An 11560-nucleotide genomic window follows, 5' to 3' on the forward strand; every position below is an offset into this window, starting at 1 on the left:
GAGCAGGTGTGGGTCCTGTCTCCGGCGGGCATCAGGACATCAGAGAAGGCCTTCTGGAGCAGGTGACCTCAGGAGCTGCCATTGGAGGTGGAGGGGGTCTGCAGCCTCCTTGAGGGACAGTCTGCTCGCGTTCCCTGCTGAGCTGTCCTCTTGCATGACGATGGTCCCTCCAATCTGCCCTCCTACGTGGAAGGAAGCAGGAAAACTGCAGCTCCATCGGAGTCCTCCTGGGCCGGCGGGCGGCTGGCGGTGCTTTGTACCATTTCCCTGGTATGTTAATGCACATCTGTGGAGCGCCACCCCCCTCCCCAAGGCCCTGGGGAGCAACTGCAATTGTTCTGCTTTTCTTTTTTCTTTCTTTTTTTCTTTTTAATGACCCCCTTGTTTACTGGCCTGGCAACTCTGAAAGCTGAGATTCAAGAGGCTCCTGGGAGAATGAGAAAAAGCAAATTTCTGGGAAGGAGGTGGCCACAGGCCAGAGACTTGTGAACAGGGGGTGCTATCCAGCCTGGAGGCCATGATGGTTCGGGGCAGGGAAACCTAGATGACCTCGTCCAGCAAAGAAAGAGCAGGTACGGCTGAAGGCGACATTGATGTGAGCCCGAGGGGGGCGTTCAAAGATGCGGGAAGCCTGGCTGAAGACCGGAGAGGGCCTGTCTGCCCAGCCCGGACCTCGACCGGCACCTCCAGCTCCACCCGGGTCAGGGTTGCGCCACGGGAGCACCCACCCCGGCTCAGGCGTCTGGAGCGCTGCCCCACTGGCCAGGGGAGGGGGCAGAAGCCTTTGTACATGCTGTGACAGAGTCCTGAAGGCTCCCAAGCCGATGGCTGCTACACATGATTTGGTACGGGGCCCATCCCCTGTGGTCGTGTGGGGTCCCCAAGCCCCGCAGAGGCAGCTCTCCCGGTACGGGGTCTTCCTTCCTCCACCAGTTATTCCTGAAAAGCCTCCGAAGGCCTGGGTCATGCCAGGTGCATGCCGCGAGCCTGGGGGCAGAAGGCTCACACCCCTCCTTTGCAGAGCAGGTCTCCTTGCACAGAGACTGTGCTGTGACCTGTTGAGGTTCATCCTTGCAGAGTTGAGGAGATTCCCGCTCACACCACTCCTGGCTGCAGCAAGCAAGCAAGCGCCCCAAGGGAGCAGAGAAATTCAGGGCAGTGTGGTGAGCTCACCCCTGGGAGGCCTGAACCCAGGCGGTGGTTCTCTTCTCTAAGCCACCTTTACCCCCATCCGTCAGAAAACTTGCCCCTCCTGATCCCCAGGGAATAGTAACAGTAAGGTCTGTGCCAAGAATATGTAACTGGAAAAGCATCAGATCCTGTAAAACAGTGATTCTTCGGTTGCTTGACTCATGGATGTGCTCATGCAGCGGACACTGCAGGCACGGTGGGGCGGGTGCCCAGCCCCCCTGCAGGAGGAGGACTGGGGTACCAGCAGCACCTAAGCCTGCCCTGGGCCTCGGTTCGTCTCCACCCATAGCCCTTCCATTTCCAGATACCCGGTTGGTATTTGAGGGTCCAAGAGCCCCGAAAGGCAGCTGCTGAGGTTTCTACAAGTCCAGCTTCTGAGCCCCTGGCCTCAAGGAAGAAGATAGCAAAGCAAATGAGCCCTGAGTGGGCTGGCCTCCCAAGGGGACCTTGGGGCAGCCTTGCTAAGCAGGTGGGTCTCTGAGCTCACAGACTATTTACCTTCTCATTGTTTTCCCCAGTGAGTCAGTTGGGGAATGTGGGCTCCACAGGATAGCCTGCCTGTCTTGAACCCCTTTGTCTAGACACCCCGAACTGCTCCATCCCCTTCACAGGAGCTGCTTCTAGCTCACAAAATCAAACAAGCCAGTGGGCGACCCAGAGAGGGCCAGGTGTGCGGGGTCGGGAGGCCCTGGATCCAGGTAGGGGCACCTGGTCACAGTCACATTAGCAACATAGGGAGAGGAGACAAGACATTGGGAGACCCACTGTTCCCCGGGGAAAGCCTCCACCACCGTGTAAGCAACAACCACAGCATGTGTGTGAGTGTCCTTGGGCCGCACTAACAAAGGACCACAAACTGGGGCCTTAAAACAACAGGAATTTGTTCTTTCACGGTCTGGAGGTCAGAAGCCCAGAATTAAGGTGTCAGCAGGGCCATGCTCCCTCTGTAAGCTCTAGGGGAGAAACTTCCTGCCTCTTCCAGCCTCCGGTGGCCCCTGGCTTGCAGACACATTGTTGCAACCTCAGCGTCCGTCTTCACATGGACTCTCCCTGTGTCTGTGTCTCCCCTTTCTCTTAGAAGGCGCTCCCCATTGAATTTAGGGCCCACTCAGATTATTGAGGATGATCTCACATGCGCATCCTTAACTTAAGCACATCTGCAAAGACCCTTTTTCCAAATAAGGTCACAGTAACAGATTCTGGGGATTTAGGACAGGGACATGTTTTGGGGCCACCATTCAGTGCATTACCAGGTAGGTGTCGATCCTTCAAGGGTGGAGCCGGGGTGCTGATGAGGCTGGGAGAGCACTCAAGAGCAGGAAGGGACCACAAGAGAGCAGGCGGGAACACTCAAGGGCAGGGAAGGAGCACTTCGAGAGCAGAGCATTAACAATGTCTAGGGAGCTGAGAAACCTGAACGTCTTGCCTGGTGTCCACTTGCCCAGGGTGGGGGTGTCCTGCACGTATCCAGACCAGGAAGAAAGAGCTTTCTCATGCCGGTGGGGTCTGCATGCAGCAAGGTTCCGGGAGTTTGTTGGGGAGGGATCTGGGCTGGCAGGTCGGGCTCTTCCTGCTTCGAGGGCACAGATCTTGGGCAGGGGCCTGGGGATCGGGGGCCATCCCACTCCATGGGGGAGATGGGGGAGGGACGGAGAGGACGGTGAAAACTGCAGGGACCCTGACGGTTAAAGGAGTGTCTTTTGTGTTGCACGCATGGCCAGGCCACTCCTTTGAAAGCCAGGGTGGACAAATGTCTGATTTCTCTTTATACAAGATCGAGCTGTTCATGAGGCAAACAGATTCTTGGTGGGATCAGGGATGGAGTTAAAATCTATAAAAGCAGAGCCGTGGGAGAGAGCTGGCTGACTTCCAGTCGGATACGTCCGTGTCTGCCTCGGTTCCACCCAGGGTCTCATTTTCAGGATTTACTGTTGATTCTGAGCAAGGTGCGGCAGGAGGGAGAGGATCATTTTCTCTGCAGCAGGAGGCTGGGGCTCCCAGCAACAACCCTTTGCTGTCTCCTCATTTCAGGAGAACTGTGGTTGCCTGAGTCAGGCCCCTCGCTGGTTGGCTTTCTGTCCTTGGTTGGACAGACATGCATTTCTTGCTTTATTGCAGGGATTTTGCTGGGTGACTCAAAGCCAGGACCATTCGATAGATTCCGGGCATCCGGTATCCACAAGCTGCATCCAATTCATGCAGTCACAGTGGGGCAGCACCCTGGCCCTCCTCCTCCTCCGCTTTCTCCGCCTGCTTCCCCACAGGATATTCTCCTGGATGTGTCTTCATCGGGCAGCTGATGCTCACCTTCTCCTCCAAGGGTGGACGCACATCAAAACTTTTCCTTAGCGCATCCATCCTGACGGTCAGCTTTTTTGGGGTAATGTGGGGGAAGTTCAGTAACTTATGCTAAGGGAGGAAGAACTTGGGGACTGAGTCTTGGTATGGACCTACCCCTAACCATCACTGGGAGCAGAGGATGAACAAGTTTGCAACCTCTGTGGGCCTCGGTTTTTTTCTCTGTGGTCTGGGGCTATATGAATGCTTTCTGGTCCTTCCAGCAGCAAGTTCCTTCACATCTCTTTTGAAATGCCCACCTTGTTGGGCATAGGACAAGCAGCCTTCTTTGTTACGAAATAAGGTGGATTATCGGTTCCTTTTCTTAGATGCCATTGTAGCCCTGTCATTCAAGTCTCTGCACAATCACTCGGCTGGGCATTGCCCGATGCTCCATAGACCCTGGCCCTGTGTCCATCTCATTAAGTCCCCCACATGTCTTATAAGGGAGCAAACACCAAGCAAATGTGGCGGGATTGTGCCGAGCCCTCTCTGGGGCAGTGGGAGTGGGTGGTTACTGCTGCAGTCCTTGCTAAGCGGGGTTGGGAGAGCACCAGATTGTTCTGGAAGTTCTCTTCCTGACAGATGCACGAAACACCTGGTGCAAGTCTCCTTAATCTTTCTTCAGGTCAGAATGTTCCAAAAGAGTAGACAATTTTTTAAACCTTCTTTTCTTAATTACCCGGTCATAGACATTCGGGAACTCTGGAATGTTCTGACGACTCCTATAGTCCCTTGATTAATTGGACGTTTTTGACCACACTGAGTCTCTGCTGATCAGCAGATAGCGGGCTCCGAGAATTTAATAGGAGAGGAAAACGTAATAGGACTAATTTCATTCCCAGAGAGCTGGGGAGGTGGAAGTCATTTTTTTTATTATAGCAGCTATTAAAAGGCCTGTTTTTTCAACACAGAGGAGCATTGCACACTTTATATAAAAGTGGACTGATGGTCAGATACACAGAGTTTATGGGGCTGGGAGCTGATGGGGATGGGGTCCAGCAGGGTTTACTGTTCAGCTGTGACGGATCTGGAAGGTGTTTCATTTCTTTCTTTTCACATGAAGTCCTCCAGGAACCCTGGCACTTAGGAGGTGGCCCAGCCCAGAAGCACTTTCAAGAAGCATTCCTTGCATACATATGCAGACATATTTATTTACATACACTCGTGCACACACACACACGTGCATGCACACACCCCAGATGCTTTCCTGGTGCAAAGTTAAGCTCTGTGGACAACAGTCCAATTCCCCTTTCAAACTCGTGCCTGAACCCAGAGGGTACTCCTCTGAGGTCATGTTCCCCACCTCATTATGATGAGTGCTCTTACAGCCTGGAGCCCCTTGATGCACCTACCCCTCTGCCTAGCTTTCCCTCTCCAAGCTTCACTCCTGAAGGTGGGGGAGAACAGGGAACAGAGGAGACTCTCACAGTTGGAAATCATCTGTTCTTTACTTTCCCCGTGGATGTGCCACTTCCTTTCCTAGGTCCCCCAGAGCTGACGCCCAATGCAGGTTCTCCTGCCACCTGCAGATGCCTCAGGGGAGAACGTGAGCTCAGAGATGCGTTCGTTTGGTCAACAACCCTGATTCCAGCTGGGGGTGGAGAGGAAAAGTCCAGAGCATCTCAGACAGGCTCTGCCTCCTGCACTCTTGTCGTGACATAGAGTCCAAAGAGGGGCCCATGCAGACGGTGGGAGGGCCATTTGCTCCTCTTATTTTTTGGTGTAGAAAAATGCACTTGGAGGTGGGTTGTCACTGGGATGCTCAGCATTGGGTCCCTAGAAATTGTATCAGCACTACAATGATGACCCGCTGCCTGACAGCACAGGAACGCTCCCTCTGAGTGTCCTGCCGAGCCCCGGGTACTGCCCTGAGATGCTGCTGAGACAGTCCACCCCCATGAATGGTGACAGGACTGCAGCTGCCCTGGCTGAGCCCTGCTGGCCAGGGAAGGGCACAGAGGGAAGGCTCCTCCAAGGAAGCAGGGCTGCTTGCCTTCCAGTAGTGACCAGCCTTGACCCAGCCCTGGGTGGTCTGGTGGCCCAGCCTGTCCCCCTGCCTGTCCCATGAGCACAAGGCAGGTTTTAGCTTGGATCCTGGTGTGGACAGATTGGCAGATACATGGCATTTCAGGAGAGGGACTCCCGCTCAGGAGACGTTGCAGACCAAGGTTGTCTGGCTCCCATCTGGGCTGAGTTGTTGACCGAATGAATGGGTGATTGATCTATCAGACTCAGTTTGCTGAGAGCTTGCAGTGTGCACTCTCAGATCATCTGGAGCCCGTGGTTGACTGATCAGGGCAGTTTCTGAGTTTATATCTTCAGAGATCAGAGCAACGGCAGAAACCAGCAGGGGAGCCAGAGAGAGAGCGGGGCTGATCCCTGTGGGGGTTGGTTCTTCCTTCTGGGGCACATGGTTCCTGGGGAACCTGGTGGTTCTAAGACTTCCTTTCCCAGTTGGAAAACCAAGATGCAAAGTACTTCGTCCAATGTCAGAGGTTTCATGGACCCCTTGGCATTAGTCGGGGGGAGGAAACCAAGCCCAGGCAAAGTGCCCAGAGTGCAGAAGCAGGGTTGAAATGGGTGGAGTACAATGATAAAGATTGCAAATTTGGGAGTTAGGGCACAGGTGGAAGGGGAGGGGCCAGCTGGAGTTTGCCCTCAGTGGACCAGGATCTCAGGTGGTGGATGGGTTCGGAGAACTTAAGTGCAAAGTGGGCGTGTGGGAAATAGATGTGGAGGTGCCCAGGGAGCTGTATGGGCGGGTGGGGATGGGGGTGGGCTCCTGCCCGGTGCCAGACCGGGCGGGGCTGTGGGCTGGGTGACCAGGTTTGGTGACTTCCCAGGCAGAAGCCTGCTATATCACCATGGAACTGGGAAGGCTGAGGGGTGGGCGGTTCGTGTCTGTGCATCCGTCAGGAATCGGGACACATCACTGGCTGTTGTGCAGAATCCCAGCCACCCTGGGAGACCCCCTCAAAACTCTCCAAGGGGATCATGGTGTATGAAGGGAGCTGCAGCTGGTCCTGTAGGGACACTGGAGTGTTAGGATCTGCCACTGAAAACATCATCTCCAAGTTTCATACTGAATTGTAAAACCAGAATGAAAAATTCCTCTGTAATTGCCTGATGGGAGATGCCTTGTCTCAATATGACCTCGTGGATTCTCTTTCATTTTGTGTTAAAAATGAAAAGCTTCTGATAGCCTCGGCCCACACGGGCCATGTGGGTCTGGGGGCTGCAGGTACCTGGAATGAAGAAACAAACCCAGGAGGACTTCTCAGGTGACCCAAGGCTCTTGTCTCCCTTCACACGCAACAGCTGGTGATGGCAGTTTTGCAAAAGGGGCATGGCACTGAATTATCACTAAATTATCACAGCATTATCCTCATGTCTCCTTTCTTTGTGTGGGGCAAACAGTGCTCGAATGAGAGGACAGTCTGTGACCTTGAGCCTGTCAGCAAGGTCTCTGCTAGCTGCTATGTGAGTCTGCGCAGTGTTTTGGAGGATGGGGAGGAAGGACCGGAGCATAAAGAGCCCACAATAACATCAGCAGATGTTGCGAACGTGCATCAGGCACGGTGAACCCGCAGTGATGTTGGCTCACAGAGATCCGAAACTCGATGCAGCATTCCAGTAAGTGTTCAGTGGGCCCCTCTGGGAACTGTGACGGCCGGCCGGGTACCATGGAAGGTACAAAATGAGGATGCCTCTGCTATTTCAGAGCCATGCTCCAGCGGGCGAGGGGCCCCGTTCACTAACACCTACACCGAGAGTCAGGACCTTGCCTCCTGGTACCCATGTCCTGGTGTGCCCCTCCCATGTCGCTCCATGGTTGACTTGTGTGACCGATGGAACCTTCCGAAGCTTGGTTATGAAACCCGGTGCTTCTGTCCACCTCCTGACTTTCTCTTTCTTGGAACCCAGCTGCCACGTGAAGAGGTGTAGCTCATCCTCCTAGAGGAACCACATGAGAAGAGAGACCCTGGAGGACGAGAGGCCAGCTGGTGGAGAACACCACCAGTCCTGGACCCTCCAACCCCAACCAGGGCTCCAGATGCAGCCTCTCCGGAACCTGAGGAGGGAGCCCGAACAGGAACCACCCAGTTAAGCCCCTCTCGGCTTCCTAAGATTTGGGAAAAGCATGAGATAATCAATGCTTGTTCTGAGCAAAGTGATTTGTTGCACAGCCATAGATAACATATCAGTAAGCATGTCTGTGGTGGGAGCTGAAGTCAAGTAGACACGGAAAGTTCTGGAAGCAGAGAGGGAGATTGTGAAAGCTTCCTGGAGGAGGGGGCTCTGAGACAGCTAGAGTTGGTGTGGGCGGGTAGAGGGGTGGAGAAGACAAAATACAGGATATATGAGTGGAAAGGAACTGGCTCCATGAATAGAAAGGGGAACCTCCAGAGCAGGCAGGGGTTGGGGGATGAATCTGCACATCTAGGGATTCCTGATCCGAGGTGTTTGCAGGCGGTGTTGGGATTGGGTTATCTGCCTGTCCCTTTCCTTTCTTCTGAGCTGCTGTCCCAGGAGACGAGGCCAGGGCTGGCAGGGTGGAGGCACGGGCGAGGCGGGGCGCTCGCCCCTCCTGCGACATCCTCCCGCTCTGCACCAGTGGGCCCACTCCTCACCCCTGTGACAGAAAAGCCTCCGAAAGGTGGTTCACTGTGCTGGCTTTTCACTTCCTTGCTTTTTATGCAAAATCTCTAGCTGATTTGGATTTGGCTTTCCACCTCTGCCCAACCACCCCACCGTGTACCGTGCGGACATGCCCTCGGTAGGCTTTCTTGTCCCAGCTTCCTGGCTGAGGCTCCTGGCTTGTCCTCTCTAGAATGTTCTCCACCTCACTGGCTCCTCCTCCTTCCTTCCTAGGCTCTCATCTTTGAACTTTATTCAGATAATTCAGATACCATTAGGCAAAGGTGACCAAGGCTGGGTACGTATTTTGTGGGAACATTTCAGAGGAAGTTAAAGCCAAGGTCGAGGAGTTGGACCCCAGCCACGTCATTTGTCTCCCGACCGGGAAGTGACCGGATTCCAGCTCTTGTCTTGACCAGCATGACCAGTCATGGGGACTCAGTTCTGCAGTATCCCTCTGCCTGCCTCATGACAGGTGCCCTGTTAACAGGGGTCACACCCCAGATTCGTGGAGGCAGAGTGCTGCCAGGAGCGAGCTCTCAGCCCCCAGCTTCCATACCATCCAGTCCGACGTGACGTAAGCTGCTCCACAGAATCACAGGGGGGTTCTGCCGACCCCTCGCCCGGCACTTCCCTTCAAGATGCCTTCCCCTGCACCTGCCTTCCTCCTCTTCTGTTCAAGATCACGTCTTCCTTTCTCAACGGAAGTCCTCATTGCCATGTCCCGACTGTATCCCTTTTAGTCAGGTCCTCCCCGTTTTTAGAGGTGGTCCTGCATGTGAAGCTGAAGTTATGGAGCTGGCTACTTACTTTGATGCCAGGGTCCCTGCTGGATTCCCATGGGTCCCGCTGCTTCTATCCCCAATTCCCTTTCCCCTCCAGCTTCCCAGCAGCATGCCTCCCTCCTTCCCTCCCTTCCTCTCCCCCACTCCCTGCTAATGAGAGCGATGAGTCTGGCAGATGGAGGCTGACGCTCCCCATGTCCGCCCTCAAGCGCAGAGTGGGGGGCGGCCCCCATCTCTCCCCTGCCCGCCAGGCAGCACACTCCCCCACACTGCGGACCGGTGCTCAACCGGCCCAGTTTCGGAGCTGCTACAGCTTTCCATTATGACACAGTGGAAACCTGGTTACTTATAAAGCAATTTGCTCTTACAGGCTGGTTTGAGATTAAAATGGTAATTATCTTGCAAATGACTGTAACTGTCTTTCATAAATGTGGCAATGTTTGAGATGTGACTGACTGCGGCCTGCAGCATAATGGGCTTTAATAAACGATATCTTCAGTGTATTGTCACGGAACAGAGCCTATTAGTTTGGGACGGGACAATACTGTAATTTCAAGTGAGACAGATTTCATTCTTCTCTCCAGCCGTATTTTTTTCAATTGCATGTGCTCATCATTTTTTTTTCTTAATAGGACATTTTTCCTTAGGATAATTTGCAAATTGTTAATCTGTTTTTATTATCTCTCATTTTTCCCCCTTAAAATTTTTGCTTTGCTTGCTGCCACTGAGCAGAACTCTGCAGCCCAGGACGAATGTGAGGAGGCAGCCTTGTTTGCTGGGAGGGGAGGTGGTCCCCCGGGACCGTGATGGCCACTAGCGTCACCAGTGCCGGTTTGTTCCAGCAGGGGGTTTCCCCACACAACCACACAATTCTCAGACACTAGCTGGGTGTCCTCCAACCATCTACCTGAAGACAGCGTCGGACCGCACAGGTGAGGGGCTCCGTCCCACACGACTTCAGAGGCCAATGGTAGGTAGGTCAGGGTGGCCACCAGTCCTTCGGACAGGCTGACTATAAATCACAAGTTCCCCGCACCCTCCTCCTTTGCTAGAGGGCCTAGGAGAACTCCGGAAACCAGGTTACTCACCAGATAACTGGTTTATTACAGAGGCTGTTAAAGGGTAGGAATCAACAGCCGGATGAAGACATACTTAGGGCCAAGTCCTGAACAAAGAAGATTCTGTCCTTGCAGGGTTTGGGTCCTGACACGGTGGCACATGGAAGTGTTCTGGTTCCCCAGCCTGGAAGCTCTCTGACCCCCTCCTTCTGGGTTTTTTATGGAGGCCTCATTACACGGGCAGGATGGATTGTGTCAGGAAGGTGGGCACAGCTGTGGGGAGGAATTGCCCAGGGGGACAAGGGTTTGGTCCAACAGGAGTTGTAACCCCCAGGTCTTGGATATGGCGACACAAAGCAGCTGCCTTCATTCAGAGTGAATGGCCCCATTCATTTTGCAAAGCAGAAGCCTCTTGTGGTCCAGAAGCTGAGGATCTCTCCCTTGGTGGGCGAACCTGAGCAGCACAGAGCAGCACTGGGGATTCTCCTGGGGTCTGGCCGGCACCCAGTGTTGCCCGACGATGACTGTTCCCAGGTGTGTGGACTTGAGCTTGGCTTGCTTCATAAGCTAAATTTCGGAGCAGGGCAACTCTTCCTTTGGTGAAAGCTATTAAGTGTGCCAATGCCTTGATGTCTTTTGAATCCTTTGTGGCCCCAAATCAAATAGAAGCTTTTTACATCCACGCTGGAAACATTCTTGTTCCCATTTCCTTTCACCTGCAGGATCTCTCCCCTGTGTGATTATCACAAATCACTCCTGAATGGTGCTCGGCTATTCAGCAGTTGGGCATTCATTAAAAAGGCAGACACACACATACCCACTTACGCAGCTGCTTTTTAAACACTGGACGTGTGTCCACGGATATTTATATATACATGCCCAGTGTTCATGGGCACAAACCCTGTCTCCCACTTCCATTAATGAAATTATCCTACAGAATTGTCATCACTAAACAGTTGCCTTGCTACCACCCTGTGACTCTTTGTGATTTCTGCCGTTTTCCATCACAATGACTGTGGGCAATTACTCAAGCTCAGTAATTCAAGGCCCAGCTTCCTGCCTATGGAGAGTGTTGGAATAAGATGCATTTTTTATAGCTGGAAGAATGTTAATGGATGTCAATAGGTTGAGTGTGAGAGAGCCAGAGCCTGAGAGAAGCAGCCGTGTGGATCTCTATCTGTCCCTGCAGCGCTGGCAATAAAATCCTTCTCAACTTTTCTGTTGCTTGAACAGCAATTACTGAAACATTCTACTTGGGAAAATGCATTAATTAGATGCTTTCTAGAGATTTTTCAGGTTTATCAACCCAAATGTCTGTATAAGCTCCTCGGAGGAAGCGAGGTGCTGATGGAGCATGCATCTCTGGTTCAGCTCAAACACCGACTTCCTCTGGGTCTGCAGCCTGGACTCAGCGCTCGCCCTGCTCCTGGGCTGCTCACCTTCTTCCTTTGCGAGGGGGCTGTGCTGGCTCTGGACCCTGACCCCAAACCATGCCAAGAGTGAGGGCTGCTGGTTACTCCGTAAATGTGCCCCAGGTGCCTCTCTGGG

General features: G+C 53.5%; 1 long non-coding RNA gene across 2 annotated transcripts; it reads left to right on the plus strand.

Moving 5' to 3' along the window:
• The first annotated feature begins 468 nt into the window (after positions 1-468).
• LOC141374508 (uncharacterized) lies at positions 469-11052 on the plus strand. Of its 2 annotated transcripts, none has more exons than XR_012381447.1 (3): positions 469-572; positions 9687-9886; positions 10347-11052. It is a non-coding gene; the product is annotated as an uncharacterized lncRNA (long non-coding RNA). The 2 variants fall into 2 exon arrangements; XR_012381448.1 differs by lacking the exons at positions 9687-9886; positions 10347-11052 and adding exons at positions 1496-1660; positions 3310-4151 and having other exon boundaries at positions 483-572.
• Positions 11053-11560: the final 508 nt, after the last annotated feature.

The sequence above is a fragment of the Callorhinus ursinus genome, unplaced genomic scaffold (genome assembly GCF_003265705.2).
Source record: "Callorhinus ursinus isolate GAN/ISIS: 27379988/994484 unplaced genomic scaffold, GSC_fseal_2.0 scaffold18, whole genome shotgun sequence".
NCBI lineage: Eukaryota > Metazoa > Chordata > Mammalia > Carnivora > Otariidae > Callorhinus > Callorhinus ursinus.